This window comes from Mixophyes fleayi, chromosome 5 (assembly GCF_038048845.1).
Source record: "Mixophyes fleayi isolate aMixFle1 chromosome 5, aMixFle1.hap1, whole genome shotgun sequence".
Taxonomy (NCBI): domain Eukaryota; kingdom Metazoa; phylum Chordata; class Amphibia; order Anura; family Limnodynastidae; genus Mixophyes; species Mixophyes fleayi.
The window spans coordinates 161,728,687-161,752,962 of record NC_134406.1 but is presented as its reverse complement, the minus strand read 5'-3'; the positions used below and the strand labels follow the sequence as shown (position 1 = coordinate 161,752,962).

The window sequence follows — 24,276 nt, the reverse complement described above, 5'->3', positions numbered from 1 at the left end:
ATTTTATGCAACATTTCAGCAATTTACTTCTGCGCCTGGCAAATAATCTTTTATCTACCATTTATTATTCTTGGGGATTGGGACGCACCCCATCACCATTCCTAAAGGCAGCAATGTACACTCGGTAAGGCAGCGCGGAACCATTTTACTTAGTGTGTGTGTGTGTGTGGCTACAGTGTGTGTCTGTGTGACTATAGTGTGTGGCCGGCCCCATGTGGCTATAGTGTGTGGCCCCATGTGGCTATAGTGTGCGTGTGTGGCCCCATGTTCATAGAGTGTGCATGTGTGGCCCCACGTTCATAGAGTGTGCGTGTGTGGCCCCATGTTCATAGAGTGTGCGTCTGTGGCCCCATGTTCATAGAGTGTGCGTGTGTGGCCCCATGTTCATAGAGTGTGTGTGTGTGGCCCCATGTTCATAGAGTGTGCGTGTGTGGCCCCATGTTCATATAGTGTGCGTGTATGTGTGCACACAGTTTTTTTATATGTGAGGAAAGGGAGGATCTTAATATAGTGTGGGAGGTAGGCTATTTAATGGTGGAGTGTAGGTGGGGCTAATTATTTAAGGTGAGGGGAAGGAACCTTTAATTTAATGCTGGGGTGGTTTAGGGCTATCAAATGAATATGGGGCTGATTTTGGGGAGGAGGGCTATTTATTAAATGTGAATATGAATTATTGCCAGGGATGGTTGTGGAAAATGGCTATATTTATTAAACTTTAATGCTTTTTAATTTATTGCTGGGACTGTTTGGAGGGAGGGAAATGGGTTTTGAGTAAATGGGTATACTGTTAATTTAATGTTGGGGCTGGTTGGAGGGGAATAGGTCTACTTATTAAATGTGAATATCATTATTGTGGGGACTGGAGGGAGGCCTAATTATAAAATGTGAGTGCTATTGTTTTAACACCGGGGGTGGTTGGAGTTTTCTAAATCTCATGTACCCATTTTTTTTTTCAAAATACGGCATCCAATATTCCAGGATCAAGACAAGAAAGAACTGAGCTAAAGAAACCAGCTGCTACAAGTGGTGAAAGTGACCAAGACAGGTAGGAGAGAGCAGGACAGTCTGCCAACTGTCCTGAATCTGGTGGGGCAGTCCTGGATTTGGGTGACTGTCTCATAAATGTAATGTTTTATTATAATGTATGTATCAATGCCCCATGTGGGTCACATCCACAACACAATATGGTCACGCCCACTTCAGCTGCGCCGCTGCGTGGCGGCACAAAGTTTCTTTCCTTCTGGAACTGAGGTGGGCCTGAGTACTTTAAATGCCAGGGCTGATTTTTAGTCCAGGTCCGGCCCTGTTTGGGGCAAACCAATCCTAGTTCACTGATTTAATCTCTCCTTTGCTCATATACATTACCCCATGGTGCAAGAAAGAAAATATGTTAGTAGCACCATAAGTGCTACTAAACAGCTGTCAGGAAAGATCCGCTAGCAGTCACACTGTGGTATGAAATCATAAGAGCTCCATGTAACCTTTGCAGGGACAGAGGCATTTTCTTGGAATTTAGCAAGTGGTAAGCTGAGATAATTTTTTTTTCTGTTAAAATCAACTGTGGATTACATGTACAAGTATGAGACATAGCTGCAGTATTGGTGGTTGGGTCAGACAAGGTATTTCCTTTGAAAACAGTATTCTGTGTCATGTATTTAATAATAGCAACAGAAAATATAATAGCAAATAGAGATGTGTTTTGGTTTGGTGCTAAAACTTCTTCATGTTTTGGTTTTAGTTTTGGATCTGAATTTAATTAAAATTGTGAAAAATAGGTAAAATCATGTGATGTCCAACTGTTTTTCCTCCTATATTACTATTTATAGCATTAACATTCATTGCCAGTCATTTCCAGTCTATTTTCAATGATCTCTTCGCTAATGTACAAATTTTCACCAATTTTGGCCAAAGTTTGCATTGAGCTGGCTGGTTAAAATTAGTAACTGAGTAGTAGCACAAATACATGTCAGTTTAATAAAACATATAATCCTAAGTGACATAGCAGTGTGTAGAAAGTATCTAATTGCGATCACTGAATGCTGCGATATTCACAACATTTCTAAGTTTGTCCAACAGATACAAAGATACAAGTTTTTATAGCCTACTGGATAAATGAATCCTACGTCATATGAATACAATTCTATACCATTAGTCTATGAGAGGCACTACTGATTAACTTTCTCAGTATTCTTGTAGTGTTTATTTTTCTCCCCCTTCTAAGGACAGATGAGCCTATTGGTTTTTTTTATCTCAAGGGGAGTTGGAGATATGCTATGTGCAACACCAAGGGCACAGCTGTCATACTACGAGCTGGATATCAAAATGTTCATTTTTTCATACCTTGATACATTTATTTTGGTGTTCTCTATCAGCTCAACTTCAAGGGCACAGGCTCACATCAGCAGAAAAATGAATAATCTCTTCTAGCAAATAATATTTCTATGCAAGTTACAATAAAATGGCTGAACAAAGGCCTTAACAAAAAATCATATTTAACATTTACCATTTTTTATTCAATTTTCGGCCCTTTCTCCTCCTACCTACCTAATCCTATCTATAGAACCACATTCTTAATAAGCAGGTACGTATACACATGTAGAAGGCCACATGCATAGAGTTGGTCCCCTTAGTAATCTGTCAACTCCTCCCCCACTATTGATAAGCCTGTGATCCTCCCTGTCCTAACTTGATTTATGAGGAGATGCAATTTGGCAAATGTCCATGTCTAGAAAAGATGGTTTCTTAAAAGATGGTTTCTTTAAAATATGATTTCTTAGTAGGTAGTTAATGAGTCTATAGTAGTTCTGCAGGCCTTGCATGTCCTTTGTTCAGTCTTTAGTAGTTTCTTGTTGCAAACTGTGCAGTTCTTTGGCTTTGCTAGTCCAAATAATTCATGACGCTCATAGTCAGGTCAGGTTTCAGAAGTAATTTCTGTGATCATCAGAGGTTCGGGATTTTCAGTGGTTCCCTTTTTGGAGAGACAACAATCAAGTGTCAGTAACTTCTTAATCAGCCATATATTTAGTTTCATGATCACATATACAATCAACAGGATTGCAAAACCATTTGCTACTAATGCCAATATTTCCAATATCCAACATGAATCATTACTGACAACTTTACCAGTGAGGTTATGTATCTACACAAAGGCATTTTCAGAGTTTACTCTACTATGAGTGCAAATTGTTGAGCACTCCTTCCCATATGTTTCTCACAGTGGCATAGGCAATTTGTCACTTATCTGTCTGTTTCATACTGGGTTAGGGGGGCCTTGATCCCTACTTCAGTCACAATTATTCTGGCAAGACATATCAATACCATAAGACAGTCATTTCTATTTATCAGAACAAGACTCCCCTGATTTGAAGATTTTGCAGTGTGGTGCGTGAATCCAGGTGTCTCTTTCCTGTACTTTCACTGCCATGGGAGTCATCAACAGGACTTGATAAGGACCCTTGTATCTGGGTTCAAGACTATTCCTGATGTGCTTTCTCACGACCACCCATTCCCTAGATTGCAGTTTATGGATACCTGTATCAAAATTAGGGTCTGGAATGGAGGAGAACATTTGACCATGTATTTCAGTTAGTTGTTTCTGTAATAAGGCAACATAGTTCAACAAATCACTATAAACATGCTGTAGTTGCTATGGAAAATAACAGCCTGTTCTGTTTGCTGTGCCAAACAGTATCTCATATGGTGTTAAACCTGTGTCTTTCCTAGCAGTATTTTTTTACTGAGTGCAGGTAAACATGAGATCCATGGCAGACCTGTTTCAGCCATTATTTTCTGCATTTTCAATTTCAGTGTACCATTAAGGCGCTCCATACATCCTGAACTTTGGGGTCTGTAGGGGGTGTGATAGTTTCTGGAATCCTTACCTCTTAAAGTGTATCCCTCTGTCACTTTCAATGACCTCTGTTACCCCATATCAGCAGATTACCTCATTCACAATTTTCTTGGCTAATGCTTTAGCATTTGCTTTTCTATACAGCCACGTCTCCAGCCAGTGACTAAAGAAGTCGACACAGACTAGCACATTCTCAAAGCCCGAGCATTTGGGAAGATGTATAAAGTCTTTCTGTATCCTCTTATAGGGATACTATGTCTGGTGTGCTTTTCCATGGAGTTGGGACAGACTTACCAGGGTTATTCTGTGCACAGACTAGGCATTCTGCCACTAATGACTGTGCTGCTTGAGCGAACCCTGCTGCTATCCATAACCTGTTAGTGAGTACAACCTTAGCATCTTTTCCCAGATGCACTTTCTCATGTGCTATATTGGCCATAATGGGATAAACTACTTTTGCCAGACACAAACACTGATTTTTACACCACTCCTTGCACTTCTAGTGCTCCATGTTTTGCCCAAGGCTTTTTCTTATTCTCTGTTGCTTGTCTTTCCATAAGTTGGAGTGTGGTCTGGTCAAACTTGGGATCAGGGGGTCACCATGTAAATAGACTCCCCTTGGGGAACTGGGGCTATGGCGGCTTCTCGTGCGGCCTGGTCTACCAGTTTATTGCACTTAGCTTCGGGGGTAGTATCTCTGTGTGTGTCTTCACCTTCATCACTGTTTGGAGGACAGCTGGAATGCAGTGAACAGTGCCCTGGTATGTTCAGCACATTGACTGGTTTGCTTGCTGAACCCATAAGGTCCCTACTTTTCCATATAGGGCCATAATCATGCGCAATTACAAACGCATAACTTGAATCAGTGTAAATATTTACTCTTTGTCCTTTTGCATATATGCATGCAAGTGTCAGGGCCTTTAGTTCAGCTTCTTGTGCTGACATGTGACTCGGTAGAGTCTGTTGAATCACTATTTCTGTGTGTGTGGTTACTGCACACCCTGTATACGGGACAGGATCTATGTAATAGTGTGAACCATCTACAAAAAGAGTGATGTCTGCATCTGGTAATGGTTTATCTTTAATGTCAGATAAAACCAGAGATTCTTGTTTCATTAGTTCTATACAATCATGTTAAGAAAATGTTCAGAAAAATTTAGTTTGCATTTTTTTTCTTTCTCTCTGTTCAAGCTGGGATGGAATTCCCCCAAATCCCTAGGGTAACCCCAATATATACAGATACTTCTCCCATCTTTTGAAACTTGCTGCAATAAGGCAGCAGGATTCAACATTGTGCACTGCTTAAATGTAACATTACTGGGAGTTAGCAGTGCTACTTCATAAGGATAGGCTTCACTAAGGAGCATGTGGAATCCAAGGAAAAGGTTCTCGGTTTCTGAGTTCCACAAGGTTTACACTCATTAGATGGGGTGTACAGTACAACGGTTAAGACAGATGTGGTAACTTTAATTTTTCTGGAAAAGAAACACTTAGCTCTAATACACCTGTTAATAAGCCACATCATCAGTTCTATTAGTGTATATAATAATAATAATAAGAAGAAGAATTAATAACAGTCCTTGAAGTACAACATGTATAAGACCTGATAACCATCCTCCTATACCCTTGACCCAATCGGCCAGGTACAGCCATGAAAATTATCCTTCTAGATAAGCATCTCCAGTGTGCTCATTTAAAAAAAAAAAATGATCATGTTTTATTTTTGGAAGTGTTCATCAAACATTTTCTCTGGATCATTTGCATCACTAGTTAAAAAGGTGCAACCCTGGGCTTCAATTTAAATAGTTAGGGTCAAGCAGCACCTTACAGACTAAGCTGTCAGGTAGTCAAATATTAACCTATTGGCTTGTGAAAATGTAATAATGTGTTGGGCCACAATACTCACAAATACATTTCTGTATTGGGTGTAAATCCCTACAGTCATGGGTTGCTCTTTTCTTTATTTGGTTGGGTTAAAATCTCATATTAAAATTTTCTAATTATGTATAATAATCTCTACATTATTATTGGCGTGAGTCTGGTTCTTCCAGACCTAGCTTTCCTTTCTAGTCTAGTACACATCTACAGCGTACAACAAAGGAAAATAACGTGCAATCTATATTCCTCCTGTTAATATCAATGAAGTCCACTCTCTGGTCTCCCTTGGACCTTTAAAAAACTTGTAAAATACATTTTACTCAGATTCCCCTTGTCTGAAGATCTTAACATATATCTGGTAAACATGAGAGGCTCTGGGGCCTCTTGTGTTTCCTTTTGTTTGTTTTTTAATTCTGGATTTCTTAGGGAAGGATAAAAAAGGAAAGGGAGGAAGAAAATACACAGTGTGCTCGGCAAGTGTTATATGTCACTCATTTCACAATAGGAAGGAATGTCCATTGTGCTGTATATCTTCATATTTAGTAAATCTGGCCTGTAACAAATGTTTTGTTTGTGCTTGGTTTCTGTCACAGCGTGCGATACCTTTAAGGTAACTGGGTGTCCTAGCACAATATCTATACTCTTTTCAAGCACTAAAGCAGAGTAGTATGCAAGTGACCTTAGCTTGCGACCATGTATTTGTGTCAGTACCCCTTGTACATGTGCACTGACTTCATAACAAAATAATGTGAAAGGCTTGTCATAATCTGGCAAAGCCAGTGCTGGCGCTGAAGTTATTTCAGCTTAAAATTGGTTAAACATTTGGTTCTGCTCAGAGGAGTGTATAAATGGCTTGCTATCATCCAGAAGTGCTAATGCAGGAGCACATACAATAGCTCTTAAAGTCTTAAATCTTTTTCATTTCGGTAAAAATATTGAATTCCCATCAATGCATTACCATACCCACGAGCAGGGCCTGATCAACCACTAGGCTGACCAGGCTGCAGCCTGGGGCGCTGGGTCCCGGGGGGCGCTGCACTGTGGGTATTTTTTTTTTATTATTTATTTTTTTATTTATTTTTTTTATTTTTTTATTTTTTTCATTTTTTTTTCGGGGTGGGGGAGGGGGGGGGGTCACCACTGGGGATCGCTGCAGGGGGGGATCGCCGTACGGGGTGGAGGGCTCGACGATCAAAAGCATTGGTGGTCAGTGGTTAGCAACACACAGCCAATCACCAGGCTGCCTGTTGCTGTGCAGCAGACAGGAAGCAGGACGTCTTCACTTCCTATCTGCTGATCTGAGGAGAGGAGCGACGCTGGCACAACTACAGGTAAGTGAAGGGGGGAACTGCCCTGCATATCTATAGGGAGGGGGAACTGCCCTGCATATCTATAGGAAGGGGGGGAACTACACTGCATATCTATAGGGAGGGGGGGGAACTACCCTGCATATCTATAGGGAGGGGGGGGACTACCCTGCATATCTATAGGAAGGGAGAGGGGGGACTGTCATGCATATGTATAGGGAGGGAGAGGGGGACTGTCATACAAATCTATAGGGTGGGAGGGGGGGCTGCCATGAAAATCTATAGGGAGGTAGAGAGGTTGATATGTATGAAGGAGGGCAGAGGAGGGGGGCTGATATATGTGACTGGGGGAGTTTTGATGTGACGGGGGGGGATAGCTAGCTAGCAGAGTGGAGGTAAGGAAAATAGCTGCTAGGGGGATGGATGCAGGGTGGGAGGTAAAGAAAATGGCTGCAGCAGGGGTTAAGGAAAATGGCTGTGCGGGGGGGTTGTGGTTAAAGAAAATGGCTGCAGGGGCTTTTAAAAAAATAGAGCAGCTTTGGGGGGCAGAATCTCATGATTGTGTGGTGGTCACATGGGTTGTCTCAGCAATCACTAGAATACTAAATATTAGTGAGATGGGGCTGGTAGAGGTTTGTATTTGATTGACAACAAATATTCAGATATTGCTTATATATGCCTGTCCAATGGGGTACTTTTAGCTGGCCATAATGGAGTGTTTTGTTTTAACTAAAGGGCCTAATCATTCAGGGTTTGCATTATAATACATTTTTGCATTTTCAAAAAAGGACGCCAACTTTCCAGAAGCCAACGAGAGGATAACAAAGTTGCAAGAGAGAAGAGCAAGAACAGGTAAGAGACAATGGCACAATCTGTCTAAATTTGAATGCTGGAGAATACACCTGAACATTCATATTCAGGAGTGTTCCTATACACCTATATATTCGGAGGGGGGGGGGGGGGGGGGGCACTGCGGCCGTATTAGCCTAGGGCGGCCAGAACCCTTAATCAGGCCCTGCCCACGATACAAAGAATTATTTACAGTATATGACAATTATAGCACAGTAAATAAGGGCAGTAAATGTCTTTACAAACACTGATTGACTCAAAACTGTAATGAGGATACAATAAAAACCTTTTGCTTTCTGCACATACAGAAAAACCATCTGGTTCATGCATTTGCTATGCGCATAGCACATAAACTCTAATATCTCTTTCCAAAACAAGGTAATCATTACTCAGCAGAGTCTACGTTATTTAAATCCTTCATTAGTTTATACCTATGTTTGTTGTGGTGTAAAGATAGTGCATTGGAAGTTGGATCAATGCAATCTGGATTGCCTAATGGGTCTTTGCAGCTGGAGACCTGTGAATAAAAAAAAAACTTTTGCATAGAGATTAACATTTATTCACTAGGAATGACTGTAACTGTAACATGCGTGTATACTGTTATTAGGTAACCAGTGAACAGCTGCTAAAAGCTTAACTGTGATGCTATGCGTTCCATGATTTGAAAAAAAATATTTCCTCAAAGGGACAGTTCCTAATCTCACAAACAGGGAATGTCAAAGTGACGAGACCTGGGCGAGTTTTCAAAGCCACTCCTTTCTTATCATCTCTTAGTACCGCCCTTTTAAATGACACTAATTAAATTTCCTGGTTTAGAAACATTCAAACTGGAATCTTGGTTCCAAGTATTCAACCATTTTAAAAGCAGCAATGTCTCATAAATCAGGGTACTCTCGTTAGACACAACACATTGTGTCTGTAAATCGTTCAACATTTTCTCAACAAAATCTCCCGTGACCAAATATTCACACATATGTCCAGATTCTGTGATTTCCATGTTTAAAGTACAAATATATATATTTACAATTCTCGCTCACAGACAACATTTTATCTCGTAACATTTCTTTATGGGCATAACAAACCCTCCGGATTTCTGAGAACATTCATCAGCGCCATTTTAACACAGATAAAAACAGCTGCATGTAAAGCTCACTCCCACAATTCTCAACTTCATTAAACAGAAAGCTATTTTTCTCAACTTCAGAAACAAAATTACTTTGTTTAAATACAGAAACGGCTTGTTGGATCCCAGTCAGCTTTGTTCTGACTAGAGATGGTCACTGACCCCCGTGTTTTGGTTTTGGATTCGGTTTTGGATCTAGATTACCGTTGTGTTTTGGTTTTGCAAAATCGCCCTTGTGTGTTTTGGTTTTGGTTTTGGTTTTGGTTGGGGTTTTTTTTTGCAATTTGTTAAAAAAAATTACATTTATTGGTGCTAAAATAACATAATTTAGGTATTATTTTGTAGCTACATTATTATTAACTTCAGTAACACTAATTTCCAGTCATTTTTTATTCAATTTTGAACACCTCCTATGTCACAATATGATTTTCATACGCTTGAAAAGAAAAATTGCTGCAGTTCTTGCCAGTGATAACAAAAAGGCCATTGTCATGCCTGGGCATAAGACCAAAAATCCACCTCTTAAGTGTGGAATTATTTTTACACAAATCCTGGCAAGAGTTGTCTATCAATTTGTAGAGTTTTTAAAGCAACACTCAGTAGAGGTAGGGACCTTAACCATCTGGGATCCTCATCCATGTTTCGTAATTTTTCAGCGAGTTAAAAAAATAACAACAAGCATTCCAGCATAATCTACCTCCCTTCTCTCATCTACATCCCAGCACCTGCAATCTTCCCCCTCCAACACCTTCATAATCAATATCCCCTGAACCAACAATTGGCAGGTAAACAATCCAATGCAAGAGGAAGCAAGAATGAAACCTGTCACCCAGTCGCAAAGCGGATCACAGATGCCCTGGGTACTATGCTAGTGTTAGATCTGCGTCCAATGTCCACTATCAATACAGTTGGTTTAAGACATTTAATTGAGGTGTTCTGTCCCTGTTAGCAAATGTCCTCACTATACCATTTCACTAGAAAAGCTAATTCTCTCCTGTACCGGAAAGTTCCTAAAAATTTAATTATTGGGCGACAAAATGCCATTCTACCCACTGTACACTTAACCACAGATATGTGTACAAGCGGAACTGGGCAAACAAAAGATTATATGACTGTGAAAGCCCACTGGGTTGGTCATTCGCCTTCCCCAGCATGGACAGCAGCAGCATGTACCCAGGTACGTCACATTTTTGAGAAGTAGGCTACTCTGTGTATCAGCGGCTTCAGTAAGAGGCATACAGCTGACAAACTGTTCCAAAAACTAAGGGATGTCATTGAAAGATGGCTAATCCTGCTTGGACTCTCCTGAGGATATGTCATTTCTGATTACGACCCCAATATTGGTCAAGCATAACACAGTAAAAAAAAAAAATATTTTGTTTTTTGGACTGATTTCGAAACACTCTGTAGTTTGACATCACCTTGCCCAGATGACGTACTGGGAACACTAACATCATGACTGGTGACAGAACCTGGTTGCTCATTCTGATCATATGTGGACTGCTTTGAATCCATTCTGAGCGCAAAGCACTTGTAGTGGTAAAAATTATTTGGTAAGATACTGCTGACAAATATGACTTTTGACAGCCAGAAATATTTATGCACAATTATGGGGGACACCCCAAAAGCACTGAGGAGTGCTAAAAATTATTTGGTAGATACTGCTGACAGATATGACTTTTGACAGCCAGAAATATTTATGCACAATTAGGGGGGACACCCCAAAAGCACTGAGGAGTGCTAAAAATTATTTGGTAGATACTGCTGACAGATATGACTTTTGACAGCCAGAAATATTTATGCAAAATTATGGGGGACACCCCAAAAGCACTGGGGAGTGCCAAATATTAAAACAAAATTATAAACCTCTATCCTCCTCTCTTCTCTAGCGATTTTTGTTAGAGCAATTGCAAGAAGAATATTGTATTCTCTGTCCCTGCTCTAATCAGCCTGTGACTACACCCTGCTCTCTCCCTCTGTCAAATGGCGATGGATTGCTGTGGAGGCGTGTATTTATAATCTTCAAGTATCGCGAGAACCGAGCCCCGAGATCCGACGACGTCACGATGACGTTCGGCCTCGATTTCGGATCGGGCGGGAGAGTACCGAGCTACTCAGCTCGGTACTCGGATAGCCAAAGTTCGGGTGGGTTCGGTTCTCGGGGAACCGGACCCGCCCATCTCCAGTTCTGACACTAGTAATAATAGTGATAATGTACATTATTTACAATCTTGTCCGTGCAATCGGACTAAACATTTTAAAACTTCTTTTGTATCTCTTTAAAAGCTTATCATTAAGCAATGAATGTACAACTTTTTCAACCTTGAAACATGTCTCTTGTAAAAGATGGACAAGACAGGCAAACATTGTGATTTAAACTAAATCACACATCTCCCTTACAGAGCACTAAGACAGAGAACAAACAGCATGAATTATCACGGATCTCCCTCACACGCAGTAAGACGGAGACAAAACTCACATACAGAGAAATAAAACCTAACTGACTTCTTCCAACCTACTGCTGTGGAACTACAAGTCCCAGCATTACACTAAATACAAGTTAGCTTCAATATGTTATCATCAATCAGCACTCCGGACATATTTTTTCAATTTTACATACATTGTCAGATAACAAAAACCGTGTGCTTCTTATCTCAACACACTGAAATCTTTTACACAGAATAAGGAAGGGGCACATTTCACTCATTCAGCTGCGCAGGATCAAACATACATTTATAATATACAACCTACTTGATTCATTATTCAGCTTCCGATGCATTTAGCATATCCACATATATTTCGACTTTTCAGATCTCTTAACTTTTCTGTGCCACCTCAAACAATCTCTTGGGGTTTGATCTCAATACCCCTTTGTTCTTGTCACATTACCACTTGCAACACCTTTGTTTCTCCATCCACGCTTTCTTGAAAAATTCCCTACAGACCTTCAACTCCCCTATTTCCTAAAGTCTTTGTGCATCATATCTATGAGGGAACTGCTGTCATCTGTTTACTATCTATATTGCCCATATTGACAGTATTCTGTTGAGTCCAAATCGGGACTCTTATCTAGTTTCTGTGGGTTGTCCTTGCACTGGACGTCCCATTCTGTGGACTCCTTGTACTGGATGTCCATGCTAAATAGCTTCTTTGACAGTATCTGGGACGAAGGTCTTTTGGAAATCTCTCTTACACAATTTGGGCAGATTACAGAATCTCCCTTCTTTGATACATCTCTGGGGATGGTGTCTAAAATGTTCACTCAATGTTCAAAACAGTAACTCTCAAAATCCCTCTATTCAATTACATGCTTCTTTGATCAATGTCTTATGTGACTTTTATGCTTCATACATCATACAATAGGTACAAACACATGCACTCAAAATTCAATCATCTTTCAAAAATCTAATCAACAATACAATTACAGTAAACAAATTGGGTTAATACTGTATTATATTAATCAGATGATACTTGAGACTCACAAATTCGCGTGTCAGGTGCCTCAGAAAGACATGAGGTGACCCAGACTAGGAAGACCAACGAGTAGAAATCTACTGACCGCGGATGTTGGGGTTCAATGTGATGGGAAACCTCCGTTGTCTGTTTTGTAGCCTGCTGGACAGCGAATCTCGATGGCGACCTCCAAGTTGTTAGATCTAAAATTCTGACCCAAGTCTGCCTGTGGTGTCAAGTATATCTGGAAGCGCTTCAATCAGCTGGAGAGAATTGACACAGACCAAGTTCTGTATACAAGGAATATTCTCTAGTTTATTGATACAAAGATACAAGTTTTTATAGCCTACTGGATAAATGAATCCTACGTCATATGAATACAATTCTATACCATTAGTCTATGAGAGGCACTACTGATTAACTTTCTCAGTATTCTTGTAGTGTTTATATTTCTCCCCCTTCTAAGGACAGATGAGCCTATTGTTTTTTTTATCTCAAGGGGAGTTGGAGATATGCTATGTGCAACACCAAGGGCACAGCTGCCATACTACAAGCTGGATATTAAAATGTTTATTGTTTCATACCTTGATACATTTATTTTGGTGTTCTCTATCAACTCAACTTCAAGGGCACAGGCTCACATCAGCAGAAAAATGAATAATCTCTTCTAGCAAATAATATTTCTATGCAAGTTACAATAAAATGGCTGAACAAAGGCCTTATGAGGCCTTAACAAAAAATCATATTTAACAGTGGCATCAGTAGACATTTAGACAAGTAGATAGATGGAGGTGGTCTGCACCCATAATAAAAATGTTGAAAGACTATGCACGCAATAAATTTTCAATGTTAAAGGGCACTCATCATAATCAGTGTAGCTACAGTGACAGGTAGAGGTCATTGGATGGGCAGTGGTATGAATAGACATTTAGACAAGTAAACAGACAAAGGTTGGCAGCCAATAAAAATGTTCAAAGACTACGCATTTCTTGTTGGGCAAAGCATTCATCGGAAACCAAGAATGGAGCTTTCAAATACCTTGTTTATGCTATGAGTAAGGTAGATCTGGCTGAATAGTAATGTGCCGTAATACTTCCCTTTGTGAATTAAACAAGGGGACCTATAAATATATTTGCCAGTTACTATGTATATATGCATCCTATATTTCCTACTGAAGGGTTGTTAAAGTAAGATTTTTTTTGCATAGTTTTGTGAGAATGCTCGTCTTGTTTTGTATTTAATGTCCAATGTGACATTAAAATGTCAATGTTTGTAAAAGAAAAAAAAAGACTACCCCACAATACATTTTTAACAGTAGAGGGCATTCATTAAAGAAAGTGAATGGACAGTAGTAGAAATGTTAAATAAATAGACAGCGGCATCATTAGAAATTTAGATAAGTAGCTGCTAGCTGATGGTGGGTTGCTTGTTACTATACCGAATTGGCACTGAGGTCCCACCCCCGGAACCTCTCAGAACCCCTCCTTTCTGAGGGATGACCTCTGTGTGAGGCTTCGGCAGATTCCAGAGCAAAATGGCAACCCTAGCCCTGCGGTGAAGGGTGGTCTGAATCCCTTTGCCCCCTAAGGGAACTTTTGGTCTTGAAGGTCGAGGATAGATGGGCTCTTTTCTTTAGAGAAGGGCATGAAGTTCGCACTCTTTTGCACTTTTTTGTTTTGGTTTGTATTTTCAATTTTTTGGGAGCACTATGGCACGAGGGCACTGTTCGCGAACTTTCAAGAAACACTTAGCACGATTTCCAGTTGGTTTGGTTGTCTTCTGCACCAATAGGGTTTGGATATAGATCATTATGGTCTACCCTCTCCCTTAGTTGTCGGAGGCTCACTCCTTATGAGTGGAGCTGAAGAACCAGTCCCCCAGGGAGAAGCTTAGGCCAACCTCGGAGTAAAGGGAACTGCCCAAGCCTTGTGGCGGAGGTAGTCCTGAAGACCCTTGCCTCCTAAAGGGCCTTATGGATCTGGGGGATCCGGATTTAAAGAGCCTCCCCTAGCCTTGGCGAAGGAGGTTCAAAGAGCCTTATCTCCCTAATGGGCTTTTTGGCTCTTGAGGATGAGGAGGAATGGGGCCCTTTCCCTTTTGGGAAGGGTCCAAATGCCTTAGCCCCCAGTACAATTTTTTTGCACTGCATGGGGTTATTTGCATTAATGCACACTGGGCTTCACAAAAATAAAAATACAGATTGCTTTTTGGGGGGTGCTATTGGTCCATTTAAACACCCTGAATTCTGCCCTGTCTGATTGAAGGCATAACCAGAAATCTAAAGCCCAATTACAGATTTGTACAATTTCTCCACATGCTTGTCAAGAGCCTCAAAGGGGGATGCCAGAAGGAAGGACCAGGGGTACTTAGAGATTTGAATTTGAGTGACCTCACTAAGTAAAGAAGATGTGTCATCCCAGAACAAAGCAATTTTTGGGCAGGACCACCAGACGTGGATGAAGAACCCCTGCTCGCCAGCAAAGGTCAGATGTGGCTCCATATATTGTTTTTAGCCTAGTCTGGACCAAATACCAATGCAAATAAATTTTATAAGCTTTTTCATTCACAAGGGAGGAAATAGAGGTTTTTGATACTCGTTCCCTAATTGTTGACCAGGTGTCCTCCTCTAGAACAAGGGCATATTGTAAAATAATGTAAGATGGAATTGTTTTTGGGCCCATCCACCTACCCATATGTTGAAAAGGACAAATACATAGCGTACTTCAGCGACAGACTACCACTTTTTGTGGCTGAGGTGCTTGATTTTTTTGAGATCCCACAAAAGCCAATCATTGAACTGAAGCATAACTAGGGATACTAACAAATTACTCATGGGCATTTGGATCACAGTAGTTATCTTCCTCAATGGTGACAAATGACAATGTCAGTACCTCATCATCATGCTCATCAAATATGTCTACATCAATTACATTTTCATTTACAAAAGAAGATAGTCTAAAGTAGGCAACCGTTATGCAACATATGTGACACATTGGAGATGGACAGCCGCGACACAGTGGAGTGGGATAGCAGTAATATATTGGAGAGGGACAGCAGCGTCTGTATCAGAGCTCATTAGATGGACAGCGGAAGCATTAGTAGACATTTAACAGATGATGAGCATAAGGACATAATGTAAATAGTGCAAGAGGAAATTGTCCTTGGACATATGTTGTAAAGGACATGCACATAATTTTAACAAACTAAGCGCTTCAGCGATGTTGACTGCCACTTTTGTGCAGTGGCGCACGCACGGGGGGGTTTCTGGTTCTCCAGAAACCCCTCCCCTCCGCGAACCAACGGTACTGTACAGCAGCCGCGGGGCTGTCAAAGAAGCGTCCGCGGCAGTGTTGTATTGTAGTATAATACAGCACTGCCGCGGATGCTTCTTGACAGCGCCGTGGCTGCTGTAGAATTCAGACTCGCTCTATTTTTTTCTTGGGGGGGGGGGGGCGGAAACCCCCCCTTCTAAATCCTGCATTTGCCCCTGTTGTGGCTGAAGTGCTTAATTTGTTTGGGCCTCCAAAAAAGCCAACATTTTGTTTGTTGAACTGGAGAATAGATAGGGATGTTAACAAATTACTCATGGGCATTTGAATAACAGTGGTCATCTTCCCCATGGTGACAAATGACAATGTCATCACCCTCATCATCTTCATCAAAGATGTCTACATCAATTCACATTTCAAAGACGATATGCCAAGTAGGTAACTGTTAGGCAGCATGTGTCACATATTGGAGAGGGACAGCAGCGATACATTTAAGAGAGACAGCAGCGCCAGTATCAGAGCTCATTAGACGGACAGCGGCAGCATCAGTAAACATTATATCTCGATCAAGACAGGATGAAGATGTTAGGTAAGTATTTATTATGCAGATTTTTTTTCTTTTTCCAATGTTGGCCAAATTATGAATTATGGCGGCAATAATATTTAATTAAATCTGCCCCTAAATATTGTATACACAAACATCAGGAGAAAATAACATTACATTTCTATAAAAATAAAGCCTTATAAGGCATACTTATAAAACCCTGCTCTTATTTGTAGTGTTGGCAAAATACTGCAAAAACATTTCATTATTTCTCCACTGTTCTGCCAATGTGTGTTGGCTTATTAGTGTTTTCATTAGAGATGGGCGTGCTCGGTTCCCCGAGAACCGAACCCATCCGAACTTTGCCTATCCTCAGTACTCTCCCGCCCGCTCGGATTTAAAATTGAGGCCGAACGTCATCGTGACGTCGTCGGATCTCGGGGCTCGGTTCTCACGATACTTGAAAATGATAAATACCCGCCTCCACAGCAATCCTTCGCCATTTGACAGAGGGAGAGAGCAGGGTGTAGTCACAGGCTGATTAGAGCAGGAACAGAGAATACAATTCTGATTACAATTCTGATAACAATTGATAGAGAAGAGAGGAGGATAGGGGAATCTTTTTTTTCAATATTTGGCACTACAAGTGCTTTGGGGTGTCCCCCATTCTTTTGCATTAATATTTCTGGCTGTCAAAAGTCAGCAGTATCTAAAACAATTTGTAGCACTACAAGTGCGTTGGGCTCATAATGGATTCTAAGCAGTCCACATATGAGCAGAATCAGCAACCAGGTTCTGTCACCAGTCCTGATGGTAGTGTTCCCAGTACGTCATCTGGGAAAGGCGATGTCAAACTACATAGTCTTTTGAAATCAGGCAAAAAAACACACATTTACCATGTTGAAGCGCAAAAGAAGTGTAACTGAGGAAAAGTTAAGTGCCGATAAAAAAACATGCCATTCTACAAACGCAGTGGCAAAGAGAGAATGAGGCCTTCACCTTTGCCTATTAGTGGCAGATCCAAAAATGTTATCGAGCCTATAATTGGTGCACAACTACTGTTACGCGTCAAAGCCGAGCTGCAAGATAACAGTAAGGCATTAGAGGATAATGTTTGTTCTGAATCACAAATGACACCAATCCCTGTGGAGAGTCCATCCAACAGTGGTCTGTCTAATCGTGAGCATTCTGTTAGTGTACCCATAAAGAGGGACCCTTTCAGCAGTTCTGATGATGTACGCCTGAACAGCCCGAGTGTAGCCGGTGATACACCAAGTGAGGATGAAACATTGTCTTTAGAAGAGGATGTGGGGGAGATTTGGGTATCAGACGATGAGGATGCGGTTGATTGTGTAAGTCCTGCAGCAGTGTGGCACCAGTGGCAGCAGTTCTGGCACGTGAGGTTCTGGTACCAATATGCACTTTCTAAACACAAGCAGGGATGATGCAGGGGGCAGAGCACAACAGTTTAACATCTGGGCTGGTTTGAAAGATTTTTTTTAAAAATGTGTGACCTTGACCATAACTCCAATCCTACTATTAACATGCAAAGGATGGTGGAGGGCCTATCAGGGATTAGTATCTGATGCAGACAGATACCAAACTACCTTGGTCCATTTATTTTTTATATTGTTCAGTCTATCCAGGCTGCTTTTTTTCTATTCAACTACAAGTGGAGGGTGGGGGGGGGGGGGAGGGGGCTATAGAGACAGAAACCAAACTGCCTTGGTCCATTTCTTTAGATATTTAACTATAAGTGTAGGGTATAATATACACCCAAAGACGATGGCTGCATTGCCAATATGCATAGATGGAGAGGAAGACAATCTGGTTTGTGTGTAGAATTAATGAAGGCCTACCAGGAATATTGGATAATTTATTAGCTTTACAATTACATTACTTATCCAAGAAACAGGTGGAGCACTAAATTTGGTTATTTTAGGCCCAAAAACAATGATTTTTAATCAAAATAGCAAAACAAAACCAAAACCAAAAGACGCAATGATGGATTGGCAAAACCAAAACACGACGGTAATCCAGATTCAAAACCAAAACCAAAACACGGGGGTCAGTGAGCATCTCTAGTTTTCATACACACTTTTGATTGTTTTAAAATAAAAAACAGACTAGTCCTGTTCTTTTTTAATATTAAAAACTTTTAATTTAAAATTTGTAGTGCAGATTGCTACTTTATTTGTTTTATATATGTTTTGCCTTGGCATTCTTTGACTTGCTTTTTTAAAATAAACCATTACAGCTTTCCAGAGAGAAAATGGTTTACCAAAGATTTGTCGGTAAGACTGCAAAGGGATTGTTGCTATAGAAACTGTGCAGAAATAATATTCTCTCATTTTATGAAATCACAGTGAAACTTCACATAAATAGTATACATTATTTGATTACATTATTATGCAACATAAAATGGAACCCTATGCTTAAGAAAATGTAAATTGTAAAAATTCTATTGAGCCAGATGTCAATGTAGTACCTAAAAAAATAGAAAGGCAGAAAAAATGTTCACATTGTAATTCTAGTAGGAATATATAATTTAAATAATAAAAAAACGTAATATATAAATCCTATGGTTTCTTTTCAAACCATAAATGATCTGAGTAGATAAAAATACACAAATTTAGTTTTAAGTAGGGGTGTGCATCGGCCACTTTTAGTGTTTTGGGTTCTGATTAGCTTGAGGTTTTGGGTTCTGATTTGTTTTGCCAAAACACCTGACGAAAGGTTTTGGTTCTGATTTAGGGTTTTGGGTTCTGATTTATTTTTGAAAAAGAATAAAAAGTGCTAAAATCCAGTTTTTTGGGTTTTTTTCACTACTACGCTATTATTAATCTCAATAACATTCAATAACAATCATTTCCACTAATTTCCAGTCAATTCAGAACACCTTACACCTCACAATATTGTTTTTAGTCCAAAACATTGCACCGAGGTAGCTGGATGTCTAAGCTAAGCGACACAAGTGGGCAGCACAAACACGTGGCCCATCGTAGGTGGCTGTGTAGGCTTGAATGGCCTTTTTCTGCTCCTCCATCCTCTGCAGCATATAGAGCCAATTTGGTACCGGGGCCACAATACCTCCTCTAACTGGTCTGAATTCCACTGCACAGATGGCTGCTCCTACATCCTCTGCAGCATATAGAGGGTGTAGTTCTAGCGCGTCACTACCTCTTGTTTTCGATGATGACAGGGCATTTTCATTATTTTTGGATTTGGCAGCAACAGTGAACGTATTTTAATATCTGATACGCAGCTATCTGGACTGCGTAGTGGAGTGGCCCCGGTACCCAATTTGGTACTGGGGCCACAATACCTCCTCCAACTGGTCTGAATTCCACTGCACAGATGGCTGCTCCTACATCCTCTGCAGCATATAGAGAGTATAGTTGTAGCGCGTCAACACCTCTTGTTTTCGATGATGACAGGGCATTTTCATTATTTTTGGATTTGGCAGCAACAGTTAACGTATTTTAATATCTGATACGCAGCTATCTGGACTGCGTAGTGGAGTGGCCCCGGTACCCAATTTGGTACCGGGGCCACAATACCTCCTTCAGCTAGTCTAAATTCCACTGCACAGATGGCGGACACCGGACGCACGTCTAACACCAACATAGCTGTGCCGGTGACATAGCCTGCAGGAATACCTCTGATGGAGATAGAACTAGGCCCCAAAGAGCACATAATGCCAAAAAAAGAGTTGCAAGATGGAATTGTCCTTGGGCCCTCCCACCCACCCTGATGTTGTTGAAATAGGACATGCGCACTTTAACAAACCAATCATTTCATCGTCTATGTTATGACTAGTGGCAGCAGCTTCAGTATTAGGAGGAAGTGGTTCTTGATCTTTCCCTACTTTATCCTCCAAATTTTGGTACTCCATTATATGCAGCACAAGAGAGCGTACCCCTAAACCACACACACTTGGCAAAGCCTTTACAAACTATCTGTGGCACAGGAGAGTACCACTGGACTGGAGTTATACAGCAGTACCTATTTTTTGGTACAGCAGCAACAGTAAACGTAGTTTGACTTTTAAATAGCAGTGCTTAGTATTTTTTGGTACAGCAGCAACAGTGAACGTAGTTTGACTTTTAAATAGCAGTACCTAGTACTTTTTAACTAATTTTTTTTCAATTATTTTTGGATAATTTTTTTATAATTTTTTTATAATTTTACTTTTTTTTTAGAAGTTTTGTATAATTTGGAAATAACAATGCCCTTAGCAGAACAGAGCACAGGACGCAGGCAGCACCACTGGACTCAGCAGGACAGAGCACAGGACACAGCACCACTGGACTCAGCAGGACAGAGCACTGGACAAAGCACCACTGGACTCAGTAGAACAGAGCACTGGACAAAGCACAAAGCAACACTAAACTGAAAAGCAGGACAGGAGCTCCCTAACTACAACCTCCCTCACAAGTGATCGCAGCCAGAATGAAGATGGCGGCCGCGAGCGATGAATTTATGACATCCGAGTCTCGCGAGATCCGACGCGAGACTTGGATGTCATAGCCTCGGTTTGGCTTCATTTGGCGCCCGGAAGTTCCCGAACAGTGCTCGGATCCCGTCGGATCCGCACTGTTCGGGTGGGCTCGGATTAGCGGAATCCGAGCCCGCTCATCTCTAGTTTTAAGTCATGAACACATGAAAAGAAAACCAATGCACTGGTTCTTAGAACTACACACTAATGAATACAATATGATAATTTAAGTCCATTTAGAATATAAGACAGTGCTGTACTGAAAATTACATCTAACTGAAATATTGATGTTGCGTTTTAAGTGCAAATTACATTTATGGGGTAAGGGAAGGGGGATATGAAGGTGTGGGGGATAATTAAAAGGGAAAAATAATCCAGAGCTGGAGCCACTTAAATGGGGACTACGAAATGCCCTAAATAATATTGAAAACTGAAGAATATGAGAATATTAATACAAACATTTATATGGACCTTTAGAACATTTAAAACAGTAGGTCTGAGAGTCCATAGCAAAATATGTTGTAATAATATTAAAGTAACCAAAATTTGGAAACTTTTTGTAATTTATTATTGAAGTATGCTGTGTTTTGTTTTTTTTCATTGCGCCTAGGTGCCATATTTTACTATGAACCAAGTGCAGGGAGGGAGTATCCAGGCATTCCCAATGGGAGACAATCAGGCATCTGGCTGTATCAATAATTCGGACAGTTAACTTATACATTTGTGTGTCTAGTCTGGATATTGGAAGACCAAAGAGCATGCTCCTCCCTGCACTTGGTTCATAGTAAAATATGGCACCTGGGTGCAATGAAAAAAACAAAACACATCATATCTCAATAATAAATCACAGAATGTTTCCAAATTATTGTTACTTTGGTATTAGTACAAAAGATTTTGCCATGTACTCTCAGACCTACTGTTTTAAACATTCTCCAAGAGCAACTTCTCCCAACCATCCAAGAACAGTTTGGTGACAAGCAATGCCTTATCCAGCATGATGGATCACTTTGCCAGAAGTCAAAAGTGATAACTAAGCGGTTTGGGGATCAAAACATTGAATTTTTTGGTCCATGGCCAGTAAACTCCCCAGACCTTAATCCCATTGAGAACTTGTCAATCCTCAAGAGGAGGGTGGCCAAACAAAACCACACAAATTCTGACAAACTTCAAACATTGATTAAGCAAGAATGGGTGGCCATCAGTCAGTATGTGGCCCAGAAGTTGATTGACAGCATGCCAAGGCGAATTGCAGAGGTCTTCAAAAAGAAGGGTTAACACTTCAAATATTGACTATTTGCATAAACTTAATGTAATTGTCAATAAAAGCCTTTGACACTTATGAAATGCTTGTCATTTTACTTCAGTATACCATAGCAACATCTGACAAAAAGGTCTAAAAACACTGAGGTGGCAATATTTCTGTAATTCTCAAAACTTTTGGCCATGACAATATTTTTTACTTTGCTAAGGAGATCTGTGATTTCATCTCAATAGGCAGCAATTTTAGAGCATGTTCATCATATGTGCAGAAAGTTGCCTATGCCCCCACAATCTCTTTGACATTAAGAGAAGATGGAGCTACAACTTTTATGTAGCATAGGGAGGAAGTACCATTTGTAATATACTCTATAAAAGTTCTCTTTAATATGAGTTGATAAAGAAGATTTGAAGACTCCTCCTTTAATAGTAACCCAAAAGACCTCCTCAGGGTAGGTGTCCAAATCCTCCTCCCGCTGAAACTCAAATTCTACAAGGGGTGTTTTGGGGTGGAATAAATATTAATATTGTAAAAAGCATAAATCATTTCCTTTTTGCAAGGACTTTGAAAACATAGTGAGTCAAATGGAAACAAATTATTAGTCATGTATATAATTAAGGAGATAATAAAGTGTTTACATAAAGAAATTGGGCTCCAGAAATTCCAATATATCTTGAAGATAATGTAGTGATATGCTAGAGTCATTTTCTGCAATAGCCAATAACCACCCATATCTTTATTAAGTCAAGGAGTATTTTTTGTAGCAGATGGTCCATAGGGGAATTTCGGATTGTCCCAAATGGGAGTGAGTGGGAAAGGGTGTGAAATATCAAATTCAATATCCCATATTTAGCAAGAGAACTTAATAAATGAGAAGTATGTGTGGTGATGGGGATCTGTGTTTGAGGGGCACATCCAGAAGAGAAGACAACAAAGCCACCTTGCCCAAAGAGTTTTCCAGATTTATTACCCCCAGACTGTGTTTAGTTGCAAACCAGGACACTGCTTGACTAAGGTGGGAATCTAGATATTATAGACTTATGTCTTGAAAACCTTGGCCCGTTCGGGGAGTTTTATTTTTCCAAACAAATTTTACAAACCATTTGAAATAGGTAGAGTAGCCTTGGCAATAGGTTCATTTTGGTCACTACTATCTTCTCAGCTAGAATATAATTTGATTTTGACACCTGGCCGGTCTGTTTAATGTTTGCAAGAATAAAGAGGTCATTTTCTTTTTAGAAGCAATTATAATTAAATGTAAGAGACTCCCAAATATTTCATTCTATTGGCTTTCCAGGTAAAATCATAATTGGATTTCAGAAAATCCAAAAGAGACTGTGGCACATGTAGAGGTATTGTCCCTCATAACGCTGTTAAACAGAACCATCAAGTAGAGGACTAGTATATTATGAAAGGTTTTGTAGTTTGCGCTGTAAAGCCACCTGACCCCTAGGGCAACTTCTTGTCCTGTAATATCTTCAACCAATTGATCTAAAAGGTCAGGGCAGGTTGTGTTCTAAAACAAGGTCAAAAGATTTACACTAAGTGTGATGCTCTTTCTTTATTTTTGAATGTCAAGATTGACATTTTGCAAACAAGTGTTCTAAAGAGAAGAAGCTACCTACTACATATATGAAATTAAGTATACTTTCTATTGGTTCCCACTATTTCATGTATTGGTTTATCACCTAGCGCCTAATTGGGTTATTTTTTTGGTATATAGATAGATAGATAGATAGATAGATATAGATATATTAGCACACTATAATATTAGTAATAGCAACCAGTAGCACACAATTCTAGCATACTGGTCTTTACATATATAAACTCAGTAAAAGGACCTACTTGCTATATAAATTGCCTATTTAACCCGTCTAACCCTGTCTGTCCCTCTCTACACGAGATTTTTGGAGCAGAGTATTGAAGCTACGTTCCTCACTATACGCTAGCTCTTCTAAAATGTCAGATGATAGCAGGAGAGACAGCTATACAGCTGGGTCATTCCATGTCAGTTCAATCAGGGTTGTCCACCACCTGTCTCAGATTTCTCCGAATTTTTTTTAGTTAAGAGAGGATGTTAAAACAACTATTTCTGCCAAATATCTCGACTGTCTGACAATTAGTTGATTATATATTGATTTTTCAATTTATTAAATAATTTACGAATCGCGGCTTCTTTATCCAGTTTATTTGAAGTATTACGGGTGTTTATTAAGGAATTGACACAAAATTTGGACCCCTAAGGTA

At 40.1% G+C, this 24,276-nt stretch overlaps 1 long non-coding RNA gene across 2 annotated transcripts; it reads right to left on the bottom strand.

Moving 5' to 3' along the window:
- Positions 1-2,340: 2,340 nt before the first annotated feature.
- Positions 2,341-13,206, bottom strand: LOC142158715 (uncharacterized). 2 transcript variants are annotated; one of them, XR_012692850.1, is made up of 3 exons: positions 13,083-13,206; positions 11,759-12,809; positions 2,341-3,549 (listed from the first exon to the last, which is right to left on the bottom strand). It is a non-coding gene; the product is annotated as an uncharacterized LOC142158715 (long non-coding RNA). The 2 variants fall into 2 exon arrangements; XR_012692849.1 differs by having other exon boundaries at positions 2,341-2,968.
- Between the last annotated feature and the right edge of the window lie 11,070 nt (positions 13,207-24,276).